General features: G+C 44.0%; 1 protein-coding gene across 4 annotated transcripts in view; it reads right to left on the bottom strand.

The window, feature by feature from the left end:
• Positions 1 to 18,333, bottom strand: part of ITCH (itchy E3 ubiquitin protein ligase) — a 63,833-nt gene extending 45,500 nt beyond the window's left edge. For 2 of the 4 annotated variants that reach the window (XR_008207015.1, XM_052684115.1), the window contains exon 1: positions 18,204 to 18,333. The gene's annotated coding sequence lies outside the window, so the exon portion shown is untranslated. Of the gene's footprint in view, positions 1 to 15,019; positions 15,039 to 18,203 lie in introns of those variants that run through there. The other 2 variants (XM_052684113.1, XM_052684114.1) reach the window with 2 other exon arrangements.

Below are 18,333 nucleotides of genomic sequence, written 5' to 3' on the forward strand. Positions count from 1 at the left end.
TTGCTCTGTGGGTAGGTTGGGATGCAACAGGCAGGCATCAGGATATCCTCTATCCTCCCTCCAAGCTTATCTCTATGCAAGGACAAGCAGATGTCCAGAAAGTGACCAAGTGTAGAGTGGGCGATGTCAGAAGTTAACTAATAGTGATATGTGCTTAGCTAGCAACAGTTGATGTTTAGCTGAGCTTTGGGAAGGTCACAGAATCATGGAATTGTAGGGGTTGGAAGGGACCTCCAGAGCTCATCGTGTCCAACCCCCTGCCAAAGCAGGTTCCCTACAGCAGGTCGCACAGGTCAGCGAACATCTCCAGAGAAGGAGACTCCATGACCCCCCTGGGCAGCCTGTTCCAGTGCTCCGTCACCGCACCTAAAGAAGTTCTTGCGCACACTGCTGTGGAACTTCCTGTGCTGCAGTTTCTGTCCATTTCTCCTTGTCCTGTCTCCATGTACCACTGAAAAGAGACTGGCCTCACCACTATGGCCCCCACACCTCAGATATTTATAGACCTGTATTAGATTGTGAACCTGAAGTACTCCGCCAATGAGGAACCAGGGGAGGAAGAGATGAGTGTCGAGTAATGGGGCATAAAAGAGGAAATGCTGTTTTCCACGTGTGCTCCTGCTTGCAAGAGGCTCCCCATTGCAACTGGAAATAAAACCTGCTTTATCAGAGATACCACTCTGATAAATTATTTGGAAACTTCCAACAGTTTCCTTTCATAAAGGGAACTGAACATGGAAAACTCCGCTGAATCCAAAGCTTTTAAGTTGGAAGTATTTAACTTGGCTATCAAAACAAAGAGGTAGCCCAAGGAAAGATGAAAGCAATCAGGAAGCACTGTGGGCAGACACCCAGTGACACCTTCTTGGCATAGCTTTTATACCAGGATAACTGGTGCCCTTATGCAAACCCTGCAGATTAGAGAAACTGGTCCATCAGCTTCAACCTGCAGAGAAAAGTGCCTCCAATGACAGAACTGCTTGCAATCCAAACTCAGCTGCCTTCAGACTTCCCAAAACAAAGACTTGCATCAAAATTACAAAGAATTTGTTCATTAGCATTTCCGTGCACCACAGTCCTATTTGCATAACCTACATCTCAGTAGAAAGTTTTCATGACTTTTCCATGGTCCACGGTATAGTACATGGTAGTATTTGACACCAAGTAAGAGAACTGGAACATACAAAACAGAAAGAGAATAAAGCAGTGTAACGCGATAGGTGCTTCCACGTTCATACCTTGGCAGTTCCAACCACCAGCCGTTCTTGGAACTGACTACAGCTGGCAGGCAATGACACATGGCACAGAACAGCCTTTGCTGCAAACTCTCATTGCTCGCCAATCAATTTCCTTCCTAACCGAAAGGATGTCAGCTTGAAACTAACTGCTAATACAAAGTGGAAAGGAAAAACAACAGACAAGTGTGTATGAACATGTACATGTTTGACTTGAGTCAAACTTTTGCTCGAGTCCAAAAACCCTGGCAGAAAAAAGAAAGCCACTGCAGAGAGCTGCAAAGATAATTAAAACCATTTGTGAAAACAAATCTATTTTTATTTCAGCTGTTTTCTTGACATGGGACAATCCACTTGAGGGAGAAACAATCATTCATATATGCAAACCACTAAACTAAAACTGGTTCCTTTGTGCAATCTCAGAAAAAGCAACTCTTACAGCAGCTGGGTCCTAAATATCATAGCTGGACAACAACATATATTCAGCTTGGCAAGCCCAGTAACCCGCAGTAGAGAGTACCAAACTGCTCCCAGCAAGGCTGAGGAAGGGGTGATGAAATGGTACCTTTCTGACTATCAAAAATTGAAAAAAAAAAACCAGACCATTATGCTATGCTGGAGTTACTGTTATTAACTGGACATTAACTCCTGTGTTTTACGGATCGTGGCTTTTAGTAACTCACATCGGCTTTTTAAACTCTTTCAAATAAGATTTTTGTAATAATACAGCACCAACACATTGACTCAAACTGCATTGACTCAAAACTGCATTGACCAACTGCATTGACTCAAAACTAAATCTCTTCTTAACACTTCCATGATGAGGTTTCAGGACAATTTGTCGGTGTTAGCGCACAACCAGAGCAAAATTACAGCTTCTGGATGGAAAGTAAGCAGCCACCCGGCTACTCACACAGCAAGACACCCTGCTGTTCGCTCACGGGGTCTGGCACCCAACCCAGTCCTTTTCAGTCTTAGAGTACTAAGTGCTATTGCGGGCTGGTTACACCTGTGCAAAGTAACATTTCTGTAAGGGTTTTTGATCTTTTAACCATTTCATGATCGGCAAAGCCATTCTGAGTAAGCCTACTCTCTACATCAAGATTTTTAAGTTATTGTTTGTTGACTTCACTTTACGGAGAAACAAAATCTCTAAGCATATGACCACAGCACATTTTTATTTAACTTAGCAAGGATGAGTAATAAAATTTAGCCCCTAATCTGTCTCCACAGCAGCTGGTCTACCATAAGCGTATGCCGTTTTGTTGCATCATAGACTTTTCAGCGTGGTTTAAAGGAAGTTCTGCTTCCAACATCAAAATTAAACTCATGGCTGACGCCCACCAACTGACAGTGCCAGAGCTGCTGTACTGAAGAGCTGAAGGATCCAGAGCTGGAGGTCACCAACTGCACGCAGGAAACCAGGCTGTCAGAACAAGCAGTGTCTTTCCTTTGCAAGAAGGCTCCTCCAAATCACTGAGTTCATCTCAACTTCCCCAGTTTTCTGTAGGCTGTTATTACAAATACGACGAAAAGGCGTCGATCAAGTCCTAACAATCAGAACTCTCACACCTTATAGAAATTACAAAAATTTTCCCTTTTAATTCTTCCACTTCCATGCACTGCGAACCATCTCCTATATGGAGATCTGTGGAAATGCAGCTCTCAAAATAAACCAGGACTATCACTACACAGACATCCTTCCTCCGAGTGGAAGACAGTTACAAAGTGAATCACAATATCATCTACAGATGTGCATCAACAGAACGGACACAGCATTTTCTTATTTCTTAATTTAAAATAGCATTATTTCCAGTTTCTAACCCAGAGATATCTAGAAAGTATAAACACCACTTTCCAGCAGCAACTCTGATAGTTTTCCCTGGGAAAAAGCAGTCAGTGCGCCCAGACAGCTGCAAGCAGTCACTTAACCCCTGCAGCAAACTGACCAGCTGTGCGGCTTTTGGCCCGAATTGAGTTAATTTTCTTTACAGCTAATGCTACAGAGCTATGTTTTGGATTTATCACCTGCAGGTGATAACACACTGATGTTTTAGTTATTGCTGGGCAGTGCTGCACAAAGCCAAGGACATGGCAGCATCTCACACTGCCAGGCACAAGAAGCAGAAAGTACTGGGGCTGGCTTTGGACTGCCACTGTTTCATAACCACTTTGTTCTACAGCATACAGCCTTGCTTACAGTTCTCCTAAGACTGGAACCCGACAAGAAATACAGACAACTGTTTGGTAACTCTACAGTTACATTTCTTGACGCTACTTTAAATAAACTTCATAGCAAATGACAACTTTGAGCATCAAAGAAAGCACTGAAGAAGTTCCAGATAATTACAAAACACAAGTTTCCAAAAGCAGCAATAGCCCGCATTAACTGCCCTATACAATCTCATTCTGCCCTGCAATTAGCTTTAAGCTGCAGTTGGCTCAGAGGCTCAGCACTTCCTCCTACAAAGCAAATCCCAGCCTTGAGTAACTCAGCCAAGCACTAACACTAGTGTCAGCACGAAGTTATTTTGGACCTTACCTTCAAAGTACTGAAAACAGTTTTTCTGAAGAACTTTACTCAGTCTTCTCCTGCCTTTTGCTAGGAAAGAATTCATCCGGAGGCCTCCGTTCATCACTGCTTTATTTGCATGACACAGTGGCAAGAAGACATGGTCACACGAACCTACAGGCCATAAGCTACTTACCCATTTAATTCATTATCACTTGGAGCAATTAAATCTTAATGTGATCACCCAGAGCAAAAATATTAAGGCAAAACTAAGTTATTTTTCCCTCTTTAAGCAATTTTCTTCCTTTAAGTCTATTAACTGATGATTGCATCACATCACCTCTCTTATATGTCTTCTCATGGTTTTAACAATTTTACTGGAAAGAAGTCACTATGAACAGCCAGAAAATACAGAGATCAGCACTTCAATGTTTAAAATAAAGATCTTCAAGGATAAAATGTTATTTCACATAAACCACACAAAAGAGCTCAAAAACACTTTTAAGAATATGCAATAGGAAACAAAATTTTGCCAGTTATGTGCCCAGAAAATTATGGACAGGAAGACAACATATGCAGCACAGTCAGTGCCTTTAAAGCAGCAGTACAAAGCCTTGCACAAACACTTCCCAATGGCAGCAAAGACAAGTTTACTTGGTTTTAGGCCCAGACATTCCTGAACAGTCTGAAAAACCATCGAGCAGCATCCATACCTTATCTCTCAGAACCTGCCTACTTACACTTTTGTTTTCTAATATTATGATTTTTTAAAACGAAAACACTATCTAAAAATTACCTGAAAACAACGTAAATAAAAATATGCTACGGAAAGAGGCTAACTTAGAACATACTTCTCTGAATCACTTTGATTTCCACCCAAATGTTTTTATAGTACCACAGAACGATTTAGGCTGCGGAGGAACTCTGGAGGTCATCCACTCCAACACCCTCCCAAACAGGGCCAGCTTCAAAGCTAGACCAGGCTGCTCAGCAGTATAGAAACGTTACTAAATCAGTCCTCTAACCTAGTAGTGAGATGGAAGCTGTAACTGTGCAATCTCAAGAGAAATGCAAGTTTCCAGATGCCACAACAGCACAGTGAGCTGCTCAGGGGTCTTATATAAATGTGTATCTTATTTAGCGATGGCACATATGGACATCAGGAAGTATTACTTCTCAGAAAGGGTGGTCAGGCACTGGAACGGATGCCCAGGGAGGTGGTGGAGTCATCGAGCCTGGGGGTGTGCAAGGAAAGGCTGGATGTTGTGTTGAGGGACATGGTTTAGTGGGAGCTACTGGGAATAGGTGAACTATTGGATGATCTTTTAGGTCTTTTCCAACCTTGGTGATTCTATGATTCTATGAAATGGGAATGAATGCCTTACATTCCTAATGTTTCAGCCTTTCACGTATCCCTTCATACTGCTACTAAAACATATGAGGAGAAACAGGAGGCTCACATAGAACTAAAACATCAAGTTGCTTAAGGACACGTTCCTCAGAATGTGTTATATTTACTACTTATATTTAAGGTCATTTTTCCAATATAAATTTGTACATTCATTTCATCTGGATCTCAACTAAAAGACTGAGAACAGCTTCCAAGCTAACCCTTTCTGAAGCACAGCTTTCCAAAAATAATTCTGGGTTTAGTAAAGGTCAGAGCTATTCCCTTAGCACCTAATGCTCTGAGTTTCCCTGTATCCTTTATTAATACAAATCCATGCAGTGTTTTCATCCATAGGGGGTTATTTTCAGCCTGTTGCTTTTCTTAAAGACTTCTACTGCATGATCATCAGGAATGCAGCTTGTCTTTCACACTGCTGTTGCCAGTGCAGAAACACACCACCTACCACCTCTGTGCTCACACCCATTGCTTGGTCTCTATAAACCTTCAGCAAATATCAGTGGATGTGAATGGGTGCCATTTTTTTTCTGCATAGAGGAATTCAGAGACACACCTTCGCTTCATCCGCATTTCCACATCAGGCTGCCCCTCTGCTGCCATCTGCCGCACCACAACCAGACAGAACAGAACACTGGAGGGAAGGTTTGACCTCAACTGCCATCATCACGGAGCCCCAGCACAAGAACATGGAGCACGGCCAGAGGAGGGCCTCCACGGTGATCAGAGAGCTGGAGCAGCTCCTTTAAAAGGACAGGTTGAAAGAATGGGGATCTGCAGCCTAGAGAAGAGAAGGCTCGGAGGAGACCTTACAGCAACCTTCCAGTACCTGAAGGGGGCATACAGAAAAGCTGGGGAGGGACTTTTCATAAGGATATTTAGCAACAGGATACAGAAAAACAGTTTAAAACTAGAAGAGGGCAGATTTAGATTAGATATTAGGAAGAAATTCTTTGCTGCGAGGTTGGTGAGACACTGGAACAGGTTGTCCAGAGAGGTTGTGGATGCCCCCTCCCTGGAAGCACCAAAGGCCAGGCTGGATGGGGCTGTGAGCAACCTGGACTGGAGGGAAGTGTCCCTGCCTACAGCAGGGGGTTGGAACGAGGTGACATTATGGGGTCCCTTCCAACCCAAACCATTCTATGCTAATCATATAATAGGATGCATTACTTTTGGAGCAACCCTCATAGAAGCAGAGTGACTCCCCCATTCCCCAAAGGATCCTGGAGACTGAAAAGAAAGCAAACATAACTCGTCTTCAAAAAGAGTGAGGAGGAGGAACCAGAACATCACGGGCTGGTCTGCCTCAACGCAGTCCCTGGGAAGGTCAGGGAAAAAATGCTTACGGGAGCCACTTCCAAACAGATTAAGGACAAGGAAGGAACAGGGAAATCACGTTGGAGCAGCCTAGCAGGCGTCTCTAACAGGATGACTGGCTTTGTGGGTAAGGGCAGCAGTGAATGCAGATTACCTCGACTTTAGAAAAGTTTTTGACAATGCCACCTGTAACATCCGCATACATAGACTGACAGTGAACAGGTTTAGATGACTGTGGGGTGGGCTTAAAACTGGCAGCACTGTGACACCCAAAAGGCTGCAATCCGTGGCATTGAGTCCAGCTAGAGGTCAGTCTTGACCGACACCATTTAACTTAATTCATTTTCTGGACAACAGGACCGAGCACACTCCCAGCAAACATGCTGATGGTAAAAAGTCAGGAAGTGGCTAACACACCAGGTGCACTACTGCCTCTCAGAGGGACCTAGGGAGAACCTCGGCTAGAGAAGTGAGCAGATAGAAGCTTCAAGAAATTCAGCAATAGGAAGCACAAAATTCTACACCTAGAATAAACCCATGCACAAATAAAGGCTGGGAGCCAGCTGGCTGGAATGCAGCACTGCAGAAAACACTGGTGTCACTGAACATGAAATAGCAGGGCTCTCTTGCAGCAAAGAGCACCAGCACGCTGGGCAATATTAAGAGCACTGCTAGCATGATGAGGGAGGTGCTCTTTCCCCTGCAGTCAGCACTGGTGAGAACACATCAGTAGTGAGCCTGCTGCCAAGCTCCCCAAATCGAGAGACAAACAGATGGACTGCAGTGAGCCCAGCTAAGGGCCACATAGATGGAGAAGGGCTGGGAACCTATGAGGTGAGGGGCAGCTGTGAGCAGGCTTTGTTAAACCTAGTAATGGAATGGTGCAGATGCATAAGCATCTGCAGGGGGTGGTGAGGGCAAAGATGAAGCCAGACTCTTGCCAGTGGTGTTCAGTAACAGGACAACAATGGGAACAAATTAAAATACAGGAAATTCCAACTAAACACAGGGGAGAGTAATTTATTTATTAACTGTGATGTGGTTAAGTCTTCATCCTCAGAGAAGCTTCAACCCTGACCAAACACAACAGTCAGCAATCTGTTCCACGTCACTCTAAGCGGATGGGTTTGGACTAAATGATCTCCACGAGTCTCCTGAAGTCTCAATTGTTCTGCGATTCTTCAAATTCCCTAAAATAAACTCAATAATTCCCTCTGCACCTGTCCCGTTCTTCCTGCTTGTTCTCTATAGGTGTCTCTCTGACTCCTCCCCTACAGAGGCATTTATCGAGATGGTTTTTTTTCCCCCTTCTCCCTTCAGTTGAGGTTCACTTTCAGTGACCAGTAATAGATGACAGCTTATGTTTTATCAGTCTGAATAGAAAGGCACAGTGTGCATAACTAAGCAGGCAGAGTCCTGTGATTTGGTAATCTTGAGTGTCACTGGGCCCGGGGGAACAGCACAGAGCTGTCAGGGGAGAGCCTGTGGCACAGGCTGCCAGGCAGCAGCACGGCCTGAGCTGCTGGGGCTCAGGGAGCACTGGGACACCAAGCTCAGCCGTAGGGTTTGGGTCGGGGTGCTGCTGTGTGGGGCTGGGTCGGACTTGGTGACCCTTGTAGGTCCCTTCCAACTCGCGATATTCTATGGCTCTGTGATCTACTTTAGTTTCTCCAGCTTTTCACAAGGCCTGTGTTCAAATGCAGTGCATAGGCCCACCCGAGGTGCTTATTCTCACTTTCAGAAACCACTTTCATTTACCTTTTTGCTGATCAACATGAGAAAGAACAAAACGAAGCAGTTCAAGTTAGCCTTCCACAAAATGCCCAAGAACATACCAAAGAGTTCAGAAGGTTCAATTAACAACAATCATGTACTGTGAGACTGAAAAACATGCAAAAATCAAGGCCAAGTTCCATTGTCCCCATGGAAAGAATGCAGCTGTACACTTCACACGCACACTGTGTTCCTGGGTTATTTAAATTTTCTTTTGCACTGATAAGAAACCTCATAAAACCTTCACTTCTAACTGTCTTGGAACCTGTGGCATTCCTCCACTGCTTACGTTACATCAGAGATGGAGAAGTGATTTGGTATCACGGCTGATTCTCTGTTTACTCGGAGGTATTTTACTTTGTTGGCAGGCACCCAACTGATTGCACCTTTCAGAATTTCCTTCATTTTTAATTCACACTGTGATAACTTTCCTGAGCCAATCTGGACTGTTAATCCATATCTTGCTCTGCATTTCTTTCATGAATCTACAGTGCCTGTGTTCCAAACTCTCCAGCAATTTCAATCAAATTAATTACTCTAATTAGCATAAAAAATTCCCAGGTGCGACTAATTTGGGTTGCAAATTCACTCACAGGGCATTGATCTTCTAACAGTTTCTAAAAGTTCACCTTAGGTATCCATATAAATTAATCCAAATCTTTGAGGGAAAAAATGGTAATGCAGTTTCATTTCTGACAGCAAAAACATCAAAACTATGCTGCCAAAACTCCCACTGTTGCATACTGGTAATACATTGAGGGAGGTATAATCCAGCTGCACACTATGTTGACCAATTCACATCAAAGTGCTCCTCTAGCAGTCTAGCCTCATGGTTACAATGGAACTTTCACTCATTTCACAGTTTCCAGTATGTACACTTACCAACCCCGCCTCGTTACAGAAGTACTGAATCCAAGTCAACACTGCAGTTAGACTACAGCTATTATTCAGTGAAAAGGATGAAATGATTAACCCTCACGAGCAGACTTTAGAACACTGCTGAACGCAGAGCTGGATGCAGACATGCAATGGCAGTTAGTTGGTGTGCTGGAGCATCTCTGCTCTAACAGAGCTCAAAGCATTTTGACAGGTTGTTCTGTGACTTGGCATCAGAAGAAAACTTTTTTTTTTTTGGGTACTACAGCTATTTAGAATGTATTTGTAATATAAATATTAATCCAAATATTATAAAAGATCTCTTTATAATGAACTCTCACAGTAAAACAAAATCCAAGACCACCACCTTTTGTTTCACAACTTACCGTGCACCTTTTAAACCAGCTGCTTTAGAAGCAGTTATGCATTCAGTTATTTACAGCTGAAGGCAGCATCTACAGAGGATTCTGTAACCTCCAGCTGTTCACTTTTCTTGTTTACAGCTCAGTGCTTGTTTCCATGTATTTCCCTGCCCCATTCTCAGCATCATAACATTACCATTGGCAAATGGTAATTATCACTGGTTCACACACTTCCTTATTCAAACAAACCTACATGAAGGTTTTAACTCCTGGAGAGTGATTAAAAAAAAAAAAAAAACAAATATGACCATTGAATTATGCTCTTACCTGGAATCATTACTAAGTATGAAAACTTATAATAGCTTTAAAAAGTAGGGTTTTTTTTTTTTTAAAGGCTGTTGTAAACTCGTGTCTATAAACCCAGAATCCAAACTACATCCTGCTGCTTGAAGGACTCAAACACAGCAGGCTGTCTTCTTAATAGCATAAAGCAGGTTGCAAACATTCCTGTTTAGATTAACATTGGTATGTTCTGCACAAACCTGCACAGCACACTTCACAGCAGCTGGCTTTAGGGTTTCTCTATACAATTCTGTGGATTTTAATGAAGAGCACCACATGTGAAGGTATCTGTCTGGGCATACAGTAGCAAAGAGAGGCCCAGATATGCCTCAGCTTATTTGCTCTCAATAACTTGGTAACAAGGGCCACGGAGGCTTCAGGAGAAACATCAGGGCAAGCAGTATCGCCTGCCATCAACTCCCTTGCTGAACAGATCACCACTGTAGGTATCCGAGCAATGCACTGAATCAAAACCGTCTGCATAGATCTGCATTTGTACCAGGCAAAGATCAAAGAAATGATGAATCACTCTCTACCACCACCGACATAATGGCAAATCTGAAATTTGCTGATTATTTGAAATCTCCCGAATAAGAAAGTTCTGTCACTTCTGCCTTTAAGTGCTCCAGCAAATGAGATGGAGCAGGATGCAGGGCCTCCTGAGAAACTGAGCTGCAACAACCAGAGTGTCCTCCTGCAGCCACTCAGCTGGCTACCACAGTGCATGCGCATTGTAAAGCTGCATCGTTCAACATTCTGAAGCGTTATAATCAACTAAAGAGACTAGAAATCTACTATTTGCAACAACATGAAATAATATTTCTACAGACTAAATCCAGTGCCAGATAGAAACAAAGGCTGTGACTCTCCAGTCTGAAGCACAAAGCACACAAATCAGGAGATGGAAAGGAGATGAAAATTCTTTACAAATTCTGAGAAGATTTAAGCAAACGCTGAGGGAGCGGAAATTCTTTTTTTTTTAAAGACAGATGCAAGTAAAACCTTGAGTTCTGAAAGAATCCTATTCTTGCTACTTAGCTGCAACAGACACCTGCTGCCTGCTTCCTAGGAAGCTTTGCCACTGTCCAGATAAGATGAAAGAACCAACACAACCATCCCAAGGCCACATCTCCAAAATGTAACTGTTTGCTACATCCCAGCTCCTGCCTCCCTGAAAAATAAAACAAACTCTAAGGCGGCAGCTGAGAACTGCACCATCACTTCAGTACTGCCAGCACTCCCGTCTAAATCGTCTTTTTTGTGGGGCTGCTCTGAAGCCATCAAAAAATAAAGCAGATAACTCTTTCAAAATCCTGGGCTACACAGGAGTCTGTAGAAGCTGAGATATTTAAGTAATCAATTCAGTAATAAATAAAAAAGCTGAATGTTTCAGTCATCACAGCCTAGATTTTTCACAAGAAGAACCGACAAATATATATTTAAACAGCAGCCCAAGACCTATGCTAACAAACACTAATGGTATCTTCCAATTTAAAGGGAATCAATCACCACGCTATAGGGATACAACATAAATAACTGTGAAGAAGCTTAGAAGTGCCTCCTAAAACTGCAATTTCTCCATGAATTAGAGGAACCGCAGTGTCAGAGCGATGAGGATGCAGCTCCCACAGTTATCATGTGAGCAGAGAGGGGCTCCTTCCCCTGCACTCCCCTCTTCTGTCCCATTCTTGCGCCAATCCTATTGCTAGGCCAACACTTACCTGCTTCAACTCGGTGAATCCTGTTGAGAAATAAAGAAAGAAAAAAGCCCAGGATCCCTGAAAACAACAAAATACTTTGGTGGCTTGTTTTGTTTCGTTTTCATTTTTATGTGTTGTTTTTAAGATATTCCACAGCAAAATATTCTAAATGTGAAGTACACTTCAGCATGAACACACTTCATATGCTATGCCCTTCACAGCTCACCTTTCCATGCATCAGAGGCAAAACAAAAAGCTTTTTGTCCCAACTGGGTTACAATGCCACATAATCATCTTTTTACCCAACAAAGCATTCTTCCAGATTCAAACTCCAGTCATCTGAGGAGGTGTGACTTCAATTTTAAGACACTCTGTATTTGCTTCATAATGCACAAAGCTGATCTTACTGCTTTTATTTACAAGGCACGAACTAGCAAAAATATAAAACAGAATTTGCTACTTTAAAAATCTGAAGTGAAATTCCAAAAAGGAAATAAATTCCTACTGTGGACAACTGGATCTGTATCCCAATAGATCCCACCCCTATTAGTGCCTGCAGTCTCCCTGCCCTCCCAGCTCCTGCACTGTTTCCTTCTGTGGGTACCTTCCACACTCAGCATTACAGTTATTAGAGACTGCAGCCTCTAATAACACCAGCAAAAGAGTCATGTTTTTATTCAGACGTTCATATCCCAGACAGAAAGGAAGATGAGATTTTCCTCACACATCATCCTTTGCATTAATAACTCCCAAATTGTCACTAATGCCATAGAAACCTTGTAGTTCTGAGGGTCTCCTGGAGGGCGAAGGAAAATGCACCAACACGCTACACACATCCCACAGGACTCTATTTCAAACCTTTACACTTTGGAGAATGCCCAAATAAACCACCAGCAACATCAACAGGTCTCCACAGAGCCAATGCACGCGTCCAATCCAGATGTCAGAACAGGGGTTAAATAAATACTCTGATTCAACGGGTGCACAAAAAGAGGAATAAAGAGAAAACCTCCGTCTTGTGACAGCTTATTCATTGACGTGAGCCAGATCTGGTTCAGGCAAATGTTTAACAAGTGCAGCACTTTTATGGAAATTGCTCACTGTAATATATAGTGCATGCTGCACTTGCAAAAGACAAATATTTGCACTTATTTCACACAGATAAGTACTGTATTATTTCACTGTATTCCATAGGCAACCTTTACATCGTTATACAAACCTCACCTCATTGTGTGAACACTTAAGTAGCATTCAAAACCGATATTTTACTGCCTTTCTGGTAAACTCAATTTAACAAGCAGAAAGTCAAGTATGCCAAGTAATGCCTGCTGATTATAAGACTTCCTCTACAACTTCAGGTGATGGACACTTTAAGTTGGAGTTAGAAACGTCACACATCGCCATTAATCTCTAATTAAGACAGTGTGAAAAACTGAAAACACGCGGCAGCAATTTGGGTCGGACAGCTACAGAAACTTTTGTTCAGTGTTGGACGAGGTAGTCCAGTTTTTTTTTCCTAAACCTTTGGCATTTCCCTCATCACTCCTGCTCCCTTCCGACAGCTGGAACAAGAAGCGTCTTTGAAGACATCATGCCTGACAGCACACATGCTTCACCAACCATGGCACGTTTAGAAAAGAAATGGCCCTGCTGTCCTGAGACAACACACAAGTGAGTGCCACGCTAACTTGTTGTCTTCAATTTTCTTTTTCTTTTCCGCACTCCTTCACACAGCAAAGTTACTTTGCCTTCCTCATCCAGGAGCCGCCACCTTAACAGCCAAGGGAAGAAGTTCAACTTCAGGTAAAATCAGTGAAAATAAGCAAGTCACCACTTTCATGTAAGCTGGTGGTTGGGTTAAAGACCAAACTAAATATGTTATTGCCTTATGAGCATTTTGTAATGTATTAATCATTAATTTTTAATCCAGACTCTGAAACGGTACAGTCACAGTAGCAGAAAATACAGCTACATGCACACCTGAGAGAGCAAGCCACGGCATCACAGAATGGCCTGGGTTGAAAAGGACCACAATAATCATCTGGTCTCAACCCCTCACTGTGTGCAGGGTCACCAACCACCAGGCCAGGCTGCCCAGAGAAAGAGAAGAGTTCTATAGAGGTCCATAGGAAGAGAACTTCATCAGTGACACAACAGTAATTACTTCAGGCCCTGACAAGTAAGAAAACATGAAAACAAAGGCATCCTTACAAAGAACTCACTCCATCTAGCTGTGCTGCAAATAAATCAAGAGAAGAATAATTCATGGCACTGGCAGAGCAAAAATTACAGCATCAGAAAAGTACAAATGACCCACTTGGAGCAATAGATCTCAATCCAACCAAAGGGATTTAAAGGGAGCCTACAAACAGGAGGGGAATCAACTCTTGGAAAGGGTAGATAACAGCAGGACAAGGGGACATGGTTTGAAGTTGAGGGAGGGAAGATTGAGGTTGGATATCGGGGAGAAATTCTTTACAGAGTGGTGAGGTGCTGGAACAGCTGCCCAGAGAGGCTGTGATGCCCCGTCCATCCCTGGAGGTGTTCAAGGCCAGGTTGGATGGGGCCCTGGGCAGCCTGGGCTGGTATGAAATGGGGAGGTTGGTGGCCCTGAGTGTGGCAGCGGGGTTGGAGATTCCTGATCCTTGAGGTCCCCTCCAATGCTGGCCATTGTGTGATTCTGTGATATAAACGGGCATGAGACCTGCAGTGGAGAAATCACCATTTGGAGATCTGACTGCTCTAACTGTCGAGCAAGAGTAACGAGTATTAATATATAATTAAAAGATAGCAAACGTTTGGGGATAGGAGCAGGTACCAGGGATGGATGCTGACCAAAAGCATGTTAAAAATTAACAATCCACTGTTTGTGTTTTCAGCTCTGCTCAGTCTTCCTTCACATCTTCCACTGTAGTGGAAGGAGCAAAGCTGCAGAAGGCAGCAAATGCTTCACGTCATTCTGAGGTAATCCTGCAGAGTGCACGAAGGGCCTCACGGACAGGAGGCCCATCACAACCACATCAAACTTGATTCAGAGAAATCAAACAGCCTGTCTTATTTAAGTGAACGAACGTGCTCCCTGTTACAAACTTGCACTCCTCATGAATATTTCACTGCAAATCGCTTTCCATTTCATGATGTAATGAATAAATCAGAGTGTCAATTATGTCTTTATGCTGTCTTCCTTTATTCAGGGTCTCTTAAACCTGACCTGATTTTTCTTTCTCTTTGTATTAAAGTTCAAAGATTACCAGCTATCTAGCTAATGCTAGGAGAGAAAAAAATACACTCCCTGACAAAAACCTGCATCTATAAATCAAGGTAAGCAGAGACGATAAAGATTTTACAGAGGTCAATATCAAAAACCTCCTCAAGAGTCCCAATAACCCGCCCAGCCTAATGCCCGAGATCTGCCCAGTCCCAGAAAAGATGTCACTTAACATTCTCTTTGCTCAGTAAGAAACAGGGTTTCACACAGCAACACTTCAATGACCCACCTGAAGGAAATAGGCCTCTTCTGCTCAGCCACACCACCACTTAAACTCAGGCTCTGAACTTGAAAATCAGCAATCTACATGCATACATGTAAGCACTGCTGCTCATGACTGAAACAATAGGCATCTTCCAGGAGCAGTTTAGAATAGCTCAGGCAGGTGGGCGGAAGGCAGGCATTATCAGTTCCTAAACGGGAGGACTGTCATAAAATGTTTTTTAAAAGGGAATAGCATACTAACGTTCTGCCAGACCATATTTTTTTTTTAAATGAAAAAAGATTTGAATAACCAATGTAACAACTGCTAGGATCGTGTTTCCTCAGAGGAGGGAAAAAATCCTTGGTGTTTATCAGGAAGTTTGTTCAATGTCCCACTGTAGTAGAAGCAGAAATTCCAGGCATAACTTAAAAGGCGGTCATAAGAAACAGGGCCTTGGTTACTTTAAAATGCTCTCTCCCAGTCTGTCGCATTATTTTCATTTCTATAAAGTGTAATTTGCAATTCTGATGAAGAAAGAGATCAATCCCTCAGCTGCAGCAACTCTGCCCGAAGAAGTAAAAGCTGAAAGCCAATCACTTGCAGAACGCTCAGGTCCTTACTGCTTCATTTCTCATACAAAAGGGATGAAGAAAAACTACCACTCCCTCCTCAAAACAGAGGCACAGAATTAGCTCTGCTACCAGCCATACCACAGCCCAAGAATGCAAACCAGCTGACTGCCTAAAACCATTAAAAATGCTCAATTTGTGAGACAGTAAAAAGTAACCATCTAGCCAAACAATCCTCCCAAGCAAGGCTGTAATCCCAGCTTGTCTGCTTCCTCTTCTGAGGTGAGCGCTCACCTCAAAGCACACAAAGTACAGTTGCTGAAATCAACCCAGGCAAGTGCTCTCCTCCTAGTCATGCATGCACGTTCATGCTCTCCTTAACTGTGAGGGCGCAAAGGAGTTCCTCCAGTTACACACAGAGCAGAACGACAGAAATTATCACACTGAATGAACACAACTGGACAGCCAAACAGAAAGGCTGAAGCAGCATCAGTGGCAGCACACCTTCAGCGCTGCGCTCCGCAAGGTTTCCCTCCTGCTTTAACCCCAGAGACATCTTTTCCCTGAACTTTAAGGAGAAATTGCATTGTTTTTGCTGCAACACAGAAAGCATTTTACCAGCAGTTAGCACGTTTACTGCTTTGTTTCGCTCACATTTACAGAAGATATTTGTTTAGATGCTGCCACTGATAATGATGATGCCATTAAGTTACCAAACTCCTGCACATGCTACAAAACAGATCAAACATTTTTTCAGCCTCACTTAACACCATTTTCAAGCAGTCTTAATGCAAGTTTTTTTAGAAACAATGACAAAGGTCGGCTCTCCAAGAGAAGCACCAGGCTGCTCTAATACCTGCCTTCCTATCTGCTTATCAGCTCTGCAGTTCACTCTCACAAGCTATTTTGAAACATACAACCAAAGAAACAAAACAACTTTGTGCTTCAGGAAATGGCTCATCACAAAAAAAAAAAAAACCAACAAAAACACCTTTAACTCTACAACAGGAATAAAAACAGAGTGAAGAAAATGAGTGTATGTCCGTTAACTAATAAATTCATATGAATAATCTCTCAATCTCTCTTAAGACCCAAAATAACTGTTTAATCTGTAAGAAGCTTTCAAAGTTAGCACTCAGAAGTCTCAGTTATTTTCCACTGCAACATCACCTCTTACACATATGGCAACAGTTCTTTCTTAAATACATTCTTAAATACAAGAAAATTCACTTCAGATTAGAATGCTGCATATTGCTCTGATGATCACTTGGAGGTGAAAACATTCAAAATAGTGATTAAAGCAGTCAGTCAAACCACAACTAAGAACGTATAGTAGACCAAGTTCAGATTCAAGTGGTGCAGCTAAGAGTAATATAACTGCAATTAAATTAGAACTGCTTTGGACTTTCACTGTAAGAAGAAAGAAAAGAATTAAAATTTGTTCTTCAAACAAGATGTTTTAAAGGCAATAAAGCCCTGGGAGCTAATGTCAGATTGCAGCTGATGTTTCATTCCTATTATCCACGACTTGTTTGGGTCAATTCAAGCAAGCAATAGCTGGACCTACTGCCAGCCAGTAGTCTCTCAATACTGTCTTCTCAGGAATACCAGTTCACATTTCTCCTCCTTCTCTGCAAAAAGGATACGGGAGCAGAGATTAAAAAAAAAAAAAAAAGACACAGAAAAAAACGTTTCAAAAAGAGAACTCTGCTTCTGGTTTTTTCTATCCTACCTGAGCTATAAAAGTTAGCTTTTCTGGGGATGTTTTCTGAAGCTTCGAGGGTAAAGAATGCCACGCAAATGACAACAGATGGCCTGACTGCTACACTTGGTTTTCTCTCCCCACATCACACTTCGATACTAAGCTTGTTTATCAATTTAACATCACAAATGACACCTATCACAACAAGTTGAGCTCCTGGATGCCAGAGCTGATCTAATAAAGGCGTTCACACCCGTATTTACTACTGCCACACAAGGTCACAGACCCCTACCAGGAAGCAGGAGACTTAACAGCCAAAACTCACCCTTGTTTCCAAAATAAAGCGGCGGCACCAGCAAGAGGGCACGCACACGTCCAAGCACACTCGTGCTGGGAAACGCCGCTTCACGGCACGGCTGTACCTGCGTGAAACAAAGCGGCGAACCCCGGCCGAGACACGGGACGGGGCCGAACGCGAAGGGAAGGGATCGCCGGCGGAACGGCCGCCGGGAAGCGGCGCCCGGACCGGGTGCGATCCGGGGCCCCAAAAGGCGGAGCGGCCGGTCCCGGTTGCAGGGAGCGTGGGAAGGACGGCGGGGCCGAGCGGGAGGGAAGCGCGCAGCGCCGGAGGACGCGGGCGGGAGCCGGGCGGCCCCGCAGACGGGCCGGAGGTCCCGGGACCGCCTCCGCGGGGCGCGGAGCGACGCCAACAGCCGTGCCCAGCCCCGGCTCGGCCCGGCGGGGCAGGGCTGCTAGGCGGAGCCGAAGCCCCCAGGGCGGCCTGGCCTACGCCCGCGGGGTCCCCGCGCCCCTCGCCTGTGCCGCCTCGCCCGGCCGGAGCCGAGGAGAACGACGGAGCCGCCGCGCCGCCCCGCGGGGTCCGATCCCTGCCCATTCCCGAAGCCTCCGCCCCTCCCGTCGAGCCCGCTCCTCTCACCGGGCGCGGCGGCGTAGCAGCTCCTCCGTCCCTCGGCCAAGATGGCAGCCGGTCCGAGCCCAACCTGAGGCAGCGACTTTCCAAAGTCGGGCGCGATCTGCGCGCGCGCGGAGTCGCCGGAGCCACGGCG

The sequence above is a fragment of the Tympanuchus pallidicinctus genome, unplaced genomic scaffold, assembly GCF_026119805.1.
Source record: "Tympanuchus pallidicinctus isolate F22 unplaced genomic scaffold, pur_lepc_1.0 scaffold20, whole genome shotgun sequence".
In the NCBI taxonomy this organism is placed as follows: Eukaryota; Metazoa; Chordata; class Aves; order Galliformes; family Phasianidae; genus Tympanuchus; species Tympanuchus pallidicinctus.